Source organism: Ovis aries, chromosome 11 (assembly GCF_016772045.2).
Source record: "Ovis aries strain OAR_USU_Benz2616 breed Rambouillet chromosome 11, ARS-UI_Ramb_v3.0, whole genome shotgun sequence".
Taxonomy (NCBI): Eukaryota; Metazoa; Chordata; class Mammalia; order Artiodactyla; family Bovidae; genus Ovis; species Ovis aries.
This window is the reverse complement of record NC_056064.1, coordinates 19,236,560-19,250,098: the sequence shown is the minus strand read 5'-3', so window position 1 is coordinate 19,250,098 and position 13,539 is coordinate 19,236,560. Positions and strand designations below refer to the sequence as shown.

The following is a 13,539-nucleotide window of genomic DNA, read 5'->3' as shown; positions in this document are numbered from 1 at the left end:
AATGACTTAGCAGTGTTGCTTTCTGTATTCTCTAAGCCTCAGTCTTTCCTCATCTATGAGATGTATTAAAGAGCTAATCACAGACCTTATTTTACAAGTTTGTTGTGAGCACTAAATGAGTTAAGGCTTGTACGACACTTAGTGGATGCCAGGCACAGAGCAAGGACCCCGTAGATTCCGTCCGTGTCCCTGTGTATCTGACCTGCGTATGCTGAGCCCCTGAGAGAATTTAGAGAGGAGGTGCCTTGGGCTGCATCTTAAAGTGTCAGTGGCATCATTTCCATGTATGGCAGGGGCAAGGATCAAGAAGTATTGGGTTGGCCAAAAGGTTCATTCAGTTTCCCTTGTAAGATGGCTGTAGTAGCGCTCAGTGGTCTTTAACTTCATTAGAGGCAATTTTATTAGATTATATTGTGACAGCTAGCATGTCAGCATGCATTAAAAATACTTATCAAAATCGGTGAATTTCTGTGTAGCTATTTAATATTGAAGTAAAAAAAGCAACAATTTTGGCATATTTATGCTCTATTATTAATATTTCAAGAAAGCTAAAAACGCAACTGAAATAGAAAAAGGATCTGTGCAGTGTATGGAGAAGGTGCTGTGACTGATTGAATGTGTCAAGAGTGGTTTGCAAAGTTTCGGGCTGGAGATTTCCCTCTGGACGATGCTCCACTGTCAAGCAGACCAGTTGAAGTTGATAGCGATCAAATCAGAACATTAACTGAGAAAAATCAACGTTACACCCCATGAGAGATAGCAGACATACTCAAAATATCCACATGACACATTGAAAATCATTTGCACCAGCTTGGTTATGTTAACTGCTTTGACGTTTGGGTTCCACATACGTTCAGCAGAAAAAAAAAAAAACCACCTTCTTGGCCATATTTTCACATGTGATTCTCTACTTAAAAGTAATGAAAATATTCCACTTTTAAAACAAATTGTGACAGGTGATGAAAAGCAGATAGTGTAAAACCGTGTGGAATGGAAAGGATCGTGGGCCAAGCGAAATGAACCACCACCACACATAACAAAGGCTGGTCTTCATCCAAAGAAGGTGATGTTGTGTATATGGTGGGATTGGAAGGGAACCCTCTATTATGAGCTCCTTCCTGAAAACCAAGTAATTAATTCCAACAAGTACTGCTTTCAGTTAGCCCAACTGAAAGCAGTACTTGAGAAAAAGCGTCCAGAATTAGTCCACAGAAGACACACAATCTTCCATTAGGATGACACAAGATCACGTTTCTTTGATGACCAGGTAAAAGCTTTTATAGCTTGGCTGTGAAGTTCTGATTCATCTACCATTTTCAGTAGACACTGTAACTTCAGATTTCCATTTATTTCAGTCTGTAAACAATTATCAATGGAAAAATATTTGATTCCCTGGAAGACTGTAAAAGGCATCTGTAACAGTTCTTTGCTCCAAAAGATAAAAACTTTGGGGAAGATGGAATCATGAAGTTGCCTGAAACATGGCGGAAGGTCGTGGAACAAAATGGTGATGATGTTGTTCAGTAAAGTCCTTGCGGAAAATGAAAACTGTTGTCTCTCATTTTTACAAGTGTTTGGGCAACCCAACACTTGCAGCCACAGGACACAGCACACTCAGTCACTGGTCACACGTCCTCCCTAGGGAAGCCACGTGAGCAAACATTCAGCACCAGACATGCAAAGGATCAGCGCTGAGTCAGCTGACTAATCAGATACACAGGTGCCGCTGCCTTCAGGTTTGTGTGGCTTGCCTGGGACCAGCCTTACTTCCCAGTTTCCTATAAACAAAGTTATATACATTTATCTAAAAAGCAAATGCTATGTCATGACCATAAATGGAAACCATTACCTCATCCATATATAAAAACTGCTGATGGGGCTTCCCTGGGGATCCAGTGTTCAAGAATCCTCCTTGCAATGCAGGGGACGCAGATTCAATTCCTGATCAGGAAACTAAGGTTCCACATGCTGTGGAGCAAGTAAGCTCAAGGGCCACAACCACTGAGCCCTCCTCATGCCACAACTAGACTCCTATACGTGACAACAAAGATCTCCTGTGCCAGAACTGAGACCCCAGGCAGTCAAATAAAGAAACAAATCAATATTTTTAAAATGAAGGGCTTCCATGGTAACTCAGCTTGTAAAGAATCCACCTGCAATGCAAGAGACCCCGATTCGATCCGCTGGAAAAGGGATAGGCTACCCACTCCAGTATTCTTGGGCTTCCCTGGTGGCTCAGCTGATAAAGAATCCGCCTGCAATGAGGGAGACCTGGGTTTGATCTTTGGGTCAGGATCCCTGGTTCAATCCCCTTGGAGAAGGGAATGGCTACCTACTCCAGTATTCGGGCTACCTACTCCAAAATTCCATGGACTATATAGTCCATGGGGTCACAAAGAGTTAGACACAATTGAGCGACTTTCCTTTCACTCAAGGGCCACAACTACGGAGCCCTCACATCACAACTAGACCCCTATATGCCACAACACACATCCCACGTGCCAGAACTAAGGCCCCAGGTGGCCAAGTAAATAAATATTTTTAAAAACAAAGATGAAAAATTACTTGTGGCTAAAATGGGTGATAGTGGTCATGTAAATTTGGGGGGGTGGGTACACCATACTTGAACCATCAGTTCAGTTCAGTTCAGTCGCTCAGTCGTGTCCGACTCTTTGTCACCCCATGAATCGCAGCACGCCAGGCCTCCCCGTCCATCACCAACTCCCGGAGTTCACTCAGACTCACGTCCGTCGAGTCAGTGATGCCATCCAGCCATCTCATCCTCTGTCGTCCCCTTCTCCTCCTGCCCCCAATCCCTCCCAGCATCAGAGTCTTTTCCAATGAGTCAGTTCTTTCAATCAGGTGGCCAAAGTACTGGAGTTTCAGCTTTAGCATCATTCCCTCCAAAGAAATCCCAGGGTTGATCTCCTTCAGAATGGACTGGTTGGATCTCCTTGCAGTCCAAGGGACTCTCAAGAGTCTTCTCCAACACCACATTTCAAAAGCATCAATTCTTCGGCGCTCAGCTTTCTTCACAGTCCAACTCTCACATCCATACATGACCACAGGAAAAACCATAGCCTTGACTAGACGGACCTTGTTGGCAAAGTAATGTCTCTGCTTTTCAATATGCACTTGAACCATAGCAGTTAACAAATACTCCAAACATCACAAAATTCAGGAAAATAATAGTTTTCTTCACAAATATCCTAGAGATTTAGTACTTCCCAGCTTTTTGGCTGCTCTTTGCTTCTTCATGTGATGAAGATTCGACATGTTCTCTACAGAGAAAGCAGAAAGATCATTCTGTCTTTCCAATATCCTTCTCTTCTCCACTGCTCACGTACTTTGGGACCCAGGCATGGGACGCATCCCTTCATGACACACCTCATCGAGTCTCCAGTCGATCCATAACTGTCTAGATGAGCCTTACCTCTCCTCCTGAGCTGGTTCCCACTCAGTGAAGCCACTCTACTGCCACCAGGTGGTGCTGAAGGAAAGTGCAGCATTTATTGCAGGCAGCAAGCAAGGAGTCCCGACAGTTAGACACTAAGGCACAGAAACTCCCAGGGGCTTTCAGAGAAAGGTTTTTAAACACAGGGTGAGGGAGAGGGTTGCAGGGTCTGTGATCCGCTCATGGATATCTTCTGATTGGTGTGTGGTGAGGAATCAGGAATCAGTGTCATCAAGCTTCCTGGTTCTATGTCCTTGTGGGCAGCACACAGTTAGCTTCTTCTCCCTCGTGGGGTTTTCTGTCTCTGCAAAACAGCACAAAGGATTTGGCTCAAAATAGGAAGTAAATGTCCTTGGTTATGCTGAATGGTTATCACTTTCTCTTGCTTGACTGTTTTCCTTTGTTTCTGCATTTTCTCACTTCTCTAATTAAAGTTTTTCCTTGGAATCTGGGGACGGCCTGGGAAGTTAAAGGATTATTACAAACATGGAGGGTAGGGCTGTCCCAGGAAGCCCCCATAGGGTCCTGCGTGGTTACAAATGTCACAGGGACTAAGCCAAAAGCCATGACTTCTGGATACCACATCAAGAGTCAACAAAGCTGTGGGTTCTATAAATTCGTAGCTGAGAGTGATGCTAATGCCTTAAATTCTCATTGCATTTCTTGGTCAGGCTGAGAGTTTGCTCAAAAGTGGGGAATAGTTAAAGAGAAAACCACAGACATCACTTTTGGGAAGCCCATGACACCAAACCTAGGTATAACACCGCCCTAACTGTAGCTTCCACCTTCTCCGGGAAAGTTGTCTTAATTAGAAAGTTTGGAATTTTCTAGTCAGCACCTGGGAGGTAATGAATCTACTGGGCCCTCTCCATCCCAGGGTGGAAGAAGCAATCTGCCTGACCTCTTTTCCTAAACAGTGGTGAAATATATATCAGGTAAAATTGACCATATTAAGTATACCAAAAGTTCAGTGGTGTTAAATTCACTCTCACAATTGTCCAACCATCACCACTACCCAACTCCAGAACTTTTTCACTTTGTAAAACTGCTCCTGACCTTTTTAGGTGTTGTAGATTCAAGGGATTAGATCTGACAGACAGAGTGCCTGAAGAACTATGGATGGAGGTTCGTGATATTGTACAGGAGGCAGGGACCAAGAACATCCCCAAGAAAAAGCCATGTAAAAAGGCAACATGGTTGTCTGAGGAGGCCTTACAAATAGCTGTGAAAAGAAGTGAAACGAAACGCAAAGGAGAAAAGGAAAGTATACCCATTTGAACTCGTGATCAGTGCAAAGAAATAGAGGAAAACAACAGAATGGGAAAGACTCGAGATCTCTTCAAGAAAACTAGAGATACCAAGGGAACATTTCATGCAAAGGGAGGGAAGTCGCTCAGTTGTGTCCGACTCTTTGCAACCCCATTGGCTGTAGCCTACCAGGCTCCTCTGTCCATGGAATTTTCCAGGAAGAGTGCTGGAGTGGGTTGCCATTTCCTTCTCCAGGGGATCTTCCTGACCCAGGGATTGAACCTGGGTTCCCTACATTGCAGGCAGACGTTTAACCATCTGAACCCCCAGGGAAGCCCCTACAAAGATGGGCACAACAAAGGACAGAAGTGGTATGGACCTAGCAGAAGCAGAGCGTACTAAGAGGTGGCGAGAATACACAGAGGAACTAGATGCTTGACTGAAACAGAGACCCAGGAGCAGGTTTTGCAGAGAAGAGGGGTAGACACAGCAGCAGCAGACTGAGCTGGAGTCATGAGGGTCCCTGCCATGTGCAGGAGACAGGGAGCCCACGAACATAGAGTCAGCAGCCCAAGAAAATAGAGTCTGCCACCGTTTCCATTGTTTCCCCACCTATTCTCCACGAAGTGATGTGACCAGGTGCCATGAGCTTTGTTTTTTGAATGTTGAGTTTTAAGCCAGCTTTTTCACTCTCCTCTTTCACTCTCATCAAGAGGCTCTTTAGTTTCTCTTCACTTTCTGCCATTAGAGTGATATCATCGCGTTCTAAGGTTATTGATATTTTCCCCAGCAATCTTGATTTCAGCTTGTGCTTCATCCAGCCCTGAATTTCTCATAATGTACTTTGCATAGAAATTAAATAAGCAGGGTGGCAATATACAGCCTTGTCTTACTCCTTTCCCAATTCTAGTGCTTTTGAACTGTGGTGCTGGAGAAGACTCTTGAGAGTCCCTTGGACAGCAAAGAGGTTAAACCAGTCAATCTTAAATGAAAGCAATCCAGAATATTCACGGAAGGACTGATGCTGAAGCTGAAGCTCCAATACTTTGGCCACCTGATGTGAAAAGCTGACTCATTAGAAAAGACCCTGATGCTGGCAAAGATGGAAGGCAGGAGAAGGGGACGACAGAGGACAAGATTGTTGGATGACATCACCGATTCAATGGACATGAGTTTGAGCCAGCTCCGAGAGATGGTGAAGGACAGGGAAGCCTGGTGTGCTGTAGTCCATGGGGTTGAAAAGAGTTGGACATGACTGAGTGACTGAATCACAGCAACAACAATGTACAGCCTTGTCTTACTCCTTTTCCAGTTTTAGCCCATCAGTTGTTTCATGTCCACTTCTAACTGCTGCTTCTTGACTCTCATACAGGTTTCTCAGGAGACAGGTAAGGTGGGCTGGTACTCCCATCTCTTCAAGAATTTTTCACTTTGTGGTGATCCACGTAGCTAAAGGTCATAGTGTTGTCGGTGAAGCAAAAGATATTTTTCTGGAATTTCTTCACTTTGTCCATGATCAACAACTGTTGGAAATTTGATCTTTGGTTCCTCTGCATTTTCTGAAGCTGATTGTACATCTGGAAGTTGTCAGTTCACACACTACTGAAGCCTAGCTTGAAGGATATTGCTCATAGCCTTGCTAGCATGTGAAATGAGCACAACTGAGTGACAGTGAATCCAATCTAAAAAGAAGAGCCCACAGCCCTCTGCTCCCACTCTGCAGAGAGGAGCAACAGCCAAATCTGAAGGCAAATGCATTTTCAGATGACTGGAGACAGCAGGGAGGCATCTTCAAGACCCAGGGCCTGGTACAGTTGACCTCAGCAGCCTGGCATCCCCATGCCATCACCATGACCGGTTCCCAGGCCCTGGCTCTGGTCTTAAGGAGGCGAGAGGTGACCCTCAGAGCTGCATCATTCAAATTCTAGACATTTGTCTGAGGGTCTCTGTTCTCTGTCCTGTAGAGCACAGCGTCTGTTCTAAATGTGTCGGCCACCTCACACTAGGAAAACTGCCAGGTGTTGATGAGGACGTGGAGAAAGGAGGCCTTTTGCACTTTGGTGGGAATATTACACGGTGAGGCATGATGGGCAATGCCTGATCCTAAGGGCCTGGCGTTAAACTTCTGATTGCTAAAGTATCCACTTCAAACACCCATCTTGCATAAACACATCACCAGCTGTATGACAGCTTCTAGGGAAGCTCTTAGATCAGTCCTCTCTGCGCCCTCTGCCATGAACTTCTCCTTTCTAGAAAGCCTTAGGGAATCTAGATAACTACATTTCTCTTCCTTCCTCCTGGTGCCTGCCTACCACAGCACCCTTGGACTCTAATAAAGGCAGAACTCCAGGTCTGTGGCCCCTCTTCCTCCTCCCTACTGGCCATTGTCTTGTTAGGCCACAGGACATGAGACTAATAATCCTTATTGTTTCAAAGCTCCCAGATGGTTGCCAGTGAGCTGCATTCTATAAGTAATAAGAACCACAAGGGCCCATCCAACATTTGCACCAGCTGAGAAAATATTGGTGCGAGGGGGTGGCGGGGTGAGGATCTCCCACGAGTAGTAATGGCTAAATTGTTATTACTTTGTCTTCCTTGAATGTTTTCCATTGTTTCTGCATTTTTTCACATCTCTGATTAAATTTTTTCCTTGGAACTTTGGGAAGACCTAGTACTTTGGCCACCTCATGTGAAGAGTTGACTCATTGGAAAAGACTCTGATGCTGGGAGGGATTGGGGGCAGGAGGAGAAGGGGACGACAGAGGATGAGATGGCTGGATGGCATCACCAACTCGAGGGACGTGAGTTTGAGTGAACTCTGGGAGTTGGTGATGGACAGGGAGGCCTGGCGTGCTGCGATTCATGGGGTCGCAAAGAGTCGGACACGACTGATTGACTGAACTGAACTGAACTGAACTGAACTGAGAAGGCTATGAGCTTCCTTGGTGGCTCAAATGGTAAGGAATTTGCCTACAGCATAGGATACCTGGGCTCAATCCTTGGATTGGGAAGATCCCCTGCAGAAGGAAATGGCAACCCACTCCAGGATTCTTGCCTAGAGAATCCATGGTCAGAGGAGCCTGGCAGACTACAGTCCATGGGGTCACAAAGAGTCAAACATGACTGAGCAACCAACTCTCCACTTTGCTTAGGAGCCTATAGTTTTACTACAGTCATGGAGATGGGGGTAAGCATGTCCCAGGAAACCCCTATACAGTCCTGCTCTGTTACAAATGTCACAGGGATTGAGCAAAAACACTATGATATTACCATGAGTCCAAGTCTCACTCTGCTCACCACACGACAGCCTGATAAATCTGAGAGATGGGGTACTGAGGCAAGGAATATGACTATTCAGAAAGCCAGCTGACCAAGGAGACGGCAGACCGATGTCTCAAAATGACCATCTTGTTGGGTCTGGACGCCAGGCTCTTTTATAGAACCAAACAGAGAAGCAGGAAGAACCAAAGTCAAAAGGCGGAATAGAGCAGGAGAGGCAATGAGGAAGTAAAAGGGGCCGTAAGTCTTGCAAAATATTTCTGGGAAGGGCCAGCCTTTGGAAGGAGGGTGTTAATCTCTTCTTTTCTTTGCAGCCATTCACAGATGGGCAGGGTCAGATTATCTCTCTATAAACTGAACAAAGTCACTTTAGTTTAACAATCAGGCAGAGGTCCTTTGAGGCAGGCCATTATGTATGCTTATAATAACATCAGCAATGAAAAGCAGGTCAAAGAAACAGTCCCAACATGGAGTCAGCATTGGTTCTTCTCTGCAACAATTCCCCACTGTCAAAGTTCATTCCACAATCTTGGGGGAAAAGGGAGTGATGAGCATTCTGCTTAGTCAGATGGATCTTTCTGGGAGTGTCTGCCATTAGTGCCAAACATTGGTACTTGTCTTCTTTGGAAAGTGCCTACTTGACACCTGTAGACTTAGAAATACTGAACTTCAGACCCAAGAGGCAGCATTTCAAGTAAGGAGTTTGGTGCTTTTCTACATGTGGGAAGAGTTAAGAGTCAGGGCTCATTAAAATTTTGTCCTTGGTAAGTGCCTCAGCTCTCTGTGAGCCTGTAATCCTGTATTCTCAGAATTTCCTCAAGGTTTGCCATAGGTAGAGGCTGCAGTCTAATGACTGCTGCTGCTGCTAAGTCACTTCAGTCGTGTCCGACTCTGTGCGACCCCATAGACGGCAGCCCACCAGGCCCCCGCGTCCCTGGGATTCTCCAGGCAAGAACACTGGAGTGGGTTGCCACTGCCTTCTCCGCTAATGACTGCTAGATGGCAGGTATTCCCCTTCCTTGGGGCTTACTGTCTCACGTTGAAGGGCTGCAATCACTGATTCCATTTCTCAGGTCTTCTTCTCTTGGTCAGGAAGTTGACCAATATTTGGGACACATGTCATGATCACCTTTGTTCCATGGCACTGGGAGGCTCATCCCAGATCTGGGAGAAATTCTTCATATGCACTCAGGTGCTAAATTTTTTAACAAGCCCCATCAATAATTAAAGATTCTCTGGATTCTGCCTAATTTAATAATCCAGGAGTCATTTTTCCTTGTTGCTTCTCCCCATATCTAGAATCACACTATTGCAATTATTTTATATTATAAATGAGATTTTCTCAAAATGTCTAGCCATAGAAGTTTTGTTGGAAGCCTGATTACACACTGTTACTGTACTCTTATAAATTAGACAGGATGTAAGTGGTGCTGCTAGTAATATTGATAACGACATAGTGCATCAGAGAGACAAAAAGCACAATTTGAAAACAAAGAATAAATTTAAGCAACGATTATTGTAACCAACTATAATCCAGTTGCAATAATCAAACAACCAAAGGAGCCACACTGATTTTATGAGCTCTCTGCAGTTTCATTGTACCAGCTATTCACACTTACTGCACAGCTTACCCTTTGAGATAGGCATATATATTAGTGGCAGGATCAACCAGGTAGAGAGAATAAAACAAATCTATCCTTAACTATCTAGATTAGATTAGCCGCCACTTACTAATAACTCATCCATGTGCAATAAAGCCAACCTACAGACTGCAGTGGGCAGGGAAGGAAAGTACAGGGTTTGCTGCAGTCACCAAGCAAGGAGTCCAGGCAGCTAGTGCTTAAAAAACCCTAACTCCCTGATGGCTTTCAGGAAAAGGTTTTTAAAGACAGTGAAGGAGAGGGTTGCAGTGTGTGGGATCAGCTCATGGATGTCTTCTGATTGGTTGGTGGTGAGGTAATCGGGAGTCCACATCATCAAGGTTCCAGGTTCTATGTCCTTGTGGGGAGCATACAGTTAACTTCTTCCACCTGGAGGGGGTTTCTGTACCTGCAAAGAGCGCAAAGGATTTGGCTCAGAGTATTTTCTATCGTCTTTGAGGAAGAACCAGAGGTCCTTGAGTATTGGATGGATAAACTAGTATTATGTTGTCTTCCTTGACTGTTTTCCTTTGTTTCTGCATTTTCTCACTTTGCTGATTAAATTTTTTCCTTGGAACTGGGGAAAGCCTAGAAGGCTAAAGGTTTATCACAAACATGGGGTGTAAGGATGTCTTAGGAAGCCCCCAAGGGTCCTGCTCAGTTACAAACATCACAGGGATATAGGTAAAAAGTCATGACCTCTGGATACCACACATAGTGTCCACAAAGCTACAGTGACTATAGATTGGTAGCTGACAGTGGTGATAAGACCTCAAATTCCTTTTTTAAAAAATTAATGTATTTATTTTAATTGGAGGCTACTTTCCCATATTGTAGTGGGTTTTGCCATATATTGACATCAATCAGCCACAGGTGTATATGTGTTCCCCATCCTTAACCCCCCCACCCACCTCCCTCCCCATCCCATCCCTCAGGGTCGTCCCAGTGGACCAGCCCTGAGCACCCTGTCTCGTGCATTGAACCTCGACTGGTGATCTATTTCACATATGGTAATATACACGTTTCAATGCAATTCTCTCAGATCATCCCACCCTCGCCTTCTCCCACAGAGTCCAAAAATCTATTCTTTACATGTGAGTCTCTTTTGCTGTCTTGCATATAGTATCATCATTACCATCTTTCTAAATTCCATATATATGCATTAATACACTGTATTGGTGTTTTTCTTTCGGACTTCCTTCACTCTGTAGAATAGGCTCCAGTTTCATCCACCTCATTAGAACTGATTCAAATGCATTCTTTTTAAAATCTGTGTAGTACTCCATTGTGTATATGTGCCACAGCTTTCCTATCCATTCGTCTGCAGATGGACATCTAGGTTGCTTCCATGTCCTAGCTATTGTAAACAGTGCTGTGATGAACTCTGGGGTACACGTGTCTCTTTCAATTCTGAAGACCTCAAATTCTGATTGATCTCTTGGTTAGGTTGAAAGTTTGCTCAATAAGCGGGGAACAGTTAAAGAGAAAACCACAGGCTCAAAATGGCATCACTCTCGCTGAAGCCCATGATACCAAACCGAGGTGTGACACCTGACCTAGCTGGTAGCTTCCATCTTCCCCGGGAATGAAGACTTAGTCAGCCAGTCTGGGAATTTCTGGTGAGCACCCTGGAGGCAATCTGTCTCCTAGGGCCTTTCCATCTTCAGGAGGAAGAAGCAATCTGCCTCATCTCTTTCCCTAAACAGTGCTGAAATGCATATCACTGAAAATTGACCATACTGAGAGTAAATACATTTCAGCTGTGTTGAATTCACTCCCATCACCACTGTCCAGCTCCAGAAAATTTTCATCTTGCAAAATTACAACTGACCTTTTAGATGTTGGTGAAACATTCAAAGACTGTAAAACGCAGAGATGACCAAATAGACCCGAGTGTCCCCAGCAGGCTACTTCGTGCTCTTTGACCTGTGTCGCTTCACTGAACTCACACAGCGAGCTGTGGGGCTGCAGACCTCTCATTCCACAGGGGAGAAAACCAAGGCTTCGAAAGGTGCAGTCACGTGTCTAAGACCCCCCAGCCGATGAGAATGGCAGAGCTGGGGATCTGAGCAGGATTCAGTTTGATTCCCAAACCCGGGTTCATTTAAGTAGCCCATGGCCTCATAAGCAGGGTGGGGACAGAGAGTGACAGAGACACGTGCCCTACTAGTCCAGCAGACTGAGCAGATATCCCAGAGAGACACGGGACACAAGAAGGACAGGACAAGCGAGCCAGAGGTGTCCCCAGAGCCGCTGGGTAGAAGACTGGCTGGCGACTTCGGGTCCACGCAGCAGGGCCCAGACACAGAGGACAGGGCCCCACACCCAGCCCCGGGCAGGGGACAGCCTGACCTGGAAGCTGATGGAGGACAGCCGCACAGATTCCATGCCTCAGATTGTGGTGACTTGACCAAAGGGCACACGGCATTCATTCTGCGTGAAGCTCTTCCCATTGACCATCACTTGCCGCGATGAGAGCACACGCCAGTGGTGGTCCCTGGCCAGGTGGGAGCACATCCAAGCCTCTGGGACCCCTGCCTCTAGAAGTTTTGACCCGTGTCTATAGTTTCACATCAATCCTCTGTAGGTCTGGGCATCTGTCTTCAGATCTGTGTCAGTTACAAGAACATGCTTTGGACCTGAAATGCATCCAAACACAACCTGTACGTTTATGTCAGGTAGCAGGATGAGGGGGTGGCGACATCCACGTTCACACAAAGAAGCAGGGACACGGATGTACTCACTCCCCCTCCCATCTCTCCAAGCCCAGAGATACTGCTCTACTTCCAAAAGCAATGTGCAATGCCCTGCAAAGCAAAGCCATTAATAACATCTGGATAAAGGCAGCAACAATGTTACAGAAACTCAGATGTTCCCAGGGACCTAGAGCAGAAGAAGAGCCACAAGAGAAGATTGAAATTAACTTGGATTTAACGACCCAGGAGGCAGAAAAAGCACCATGGTGACTTACCTAGTGCTTATTTCCAGAGCAAGAGAAGCAAGAGGTGCACCTGGAGTTGCAAGAGGTGCACCTGGAGTTGAAGCTGAAGGTGTGGAAGCAGACTGCAGCCTTCGCCTTCCAAGGAAATGGTCCTCTTCTCTGTGCAAAGGTGTTGCTCACGTGGCTGTTTAAAGACTGTCCACAGCACCCGATGGGGCTGGGGAACAGGGGGCTGAAGGGAAGTGAGTTCCTGCTCACCTTGAACTCTGAGTTCTGTACCTGGAAGCAGAGCTCAAATTGGCTCCCTCTCTGGGAGGGCGCCTGCATCTTCCACTTCTCGGGCTCCAGCTTCTTTTCTGCCTCCTGTTGCAGACCACATACCTAGTGTTTTCAAGCCGAGGGTTGAAGTGGAAGACAATGTCACTGTCACTGCACCTGGTCTGAAAGTTCCCAGCAAACTGTTGTGGAGGGAAGTCAGACAGGGCTCGGTGTCCTGGCTTACTGTCAAGGGCAGAACAGGAGGTGCTCGCACTTTGACACCCATCTGGGAATCTGCATACAACCTGTGTGGCTGGCTGGTACGCGTCTCTAGTCTGTTGCCATCACTCTTGTTCACCTAATTTGCACTTAGTGTGCTTTTGTGCAATTACCACATTTTGCCCTTCAGTTCAGTTCAGTTGCTCAGTCATGTCTGACTCTTTGCAACTCCATGAATTGCACCGTGCCAGGCCTCCTTGTCCATCACCAGCTCCCGGGGTTTACCCAAACTCATGTCCATCGAGTCGGTGATGCCATCCAGCCATCTCATCCTCTGTCGTCCCCTTCTCCTCCTGCCCTCAATCCCTCTCAGCATCAGAGTCTTTTCCAATGAGTCAACTCTTCGCATGAGGTGGCCAAAGTATTGGAGTTTCAGCTTGAGTATCAGTCCTTCCAAAGAACACCCAGGACTGATCTCCTCCAGAATGGACTGGTTGGAT

At 45.9% G+C, this 13,539-nt stretch overlaps 1 long non-coding RNA gene across 1 annotated transcript; it reads right to left on the bottom strand.

Annotated features, from left to right (window-relative positions):
- Positions 1–797: 797 nt before the first annotated feature.
- LOC121820564 (uncharacterized) lies at positions 798–12,725 on the bottom strand. Its single transcript, XR_006061108.2, has 3 exons — positions 12,593–12,725; positions 11,974–12,260; positions 798–3,758 (listed from the first exon to the last, which is right to left on the bottom strand). It is a non-coding gene; the product is annotated as an uncharacterized LOC121820564 (long non-coding RNA).
- Between the last annotated feature and the right edge of the window lie 814 nt (positions 12,726–13,539).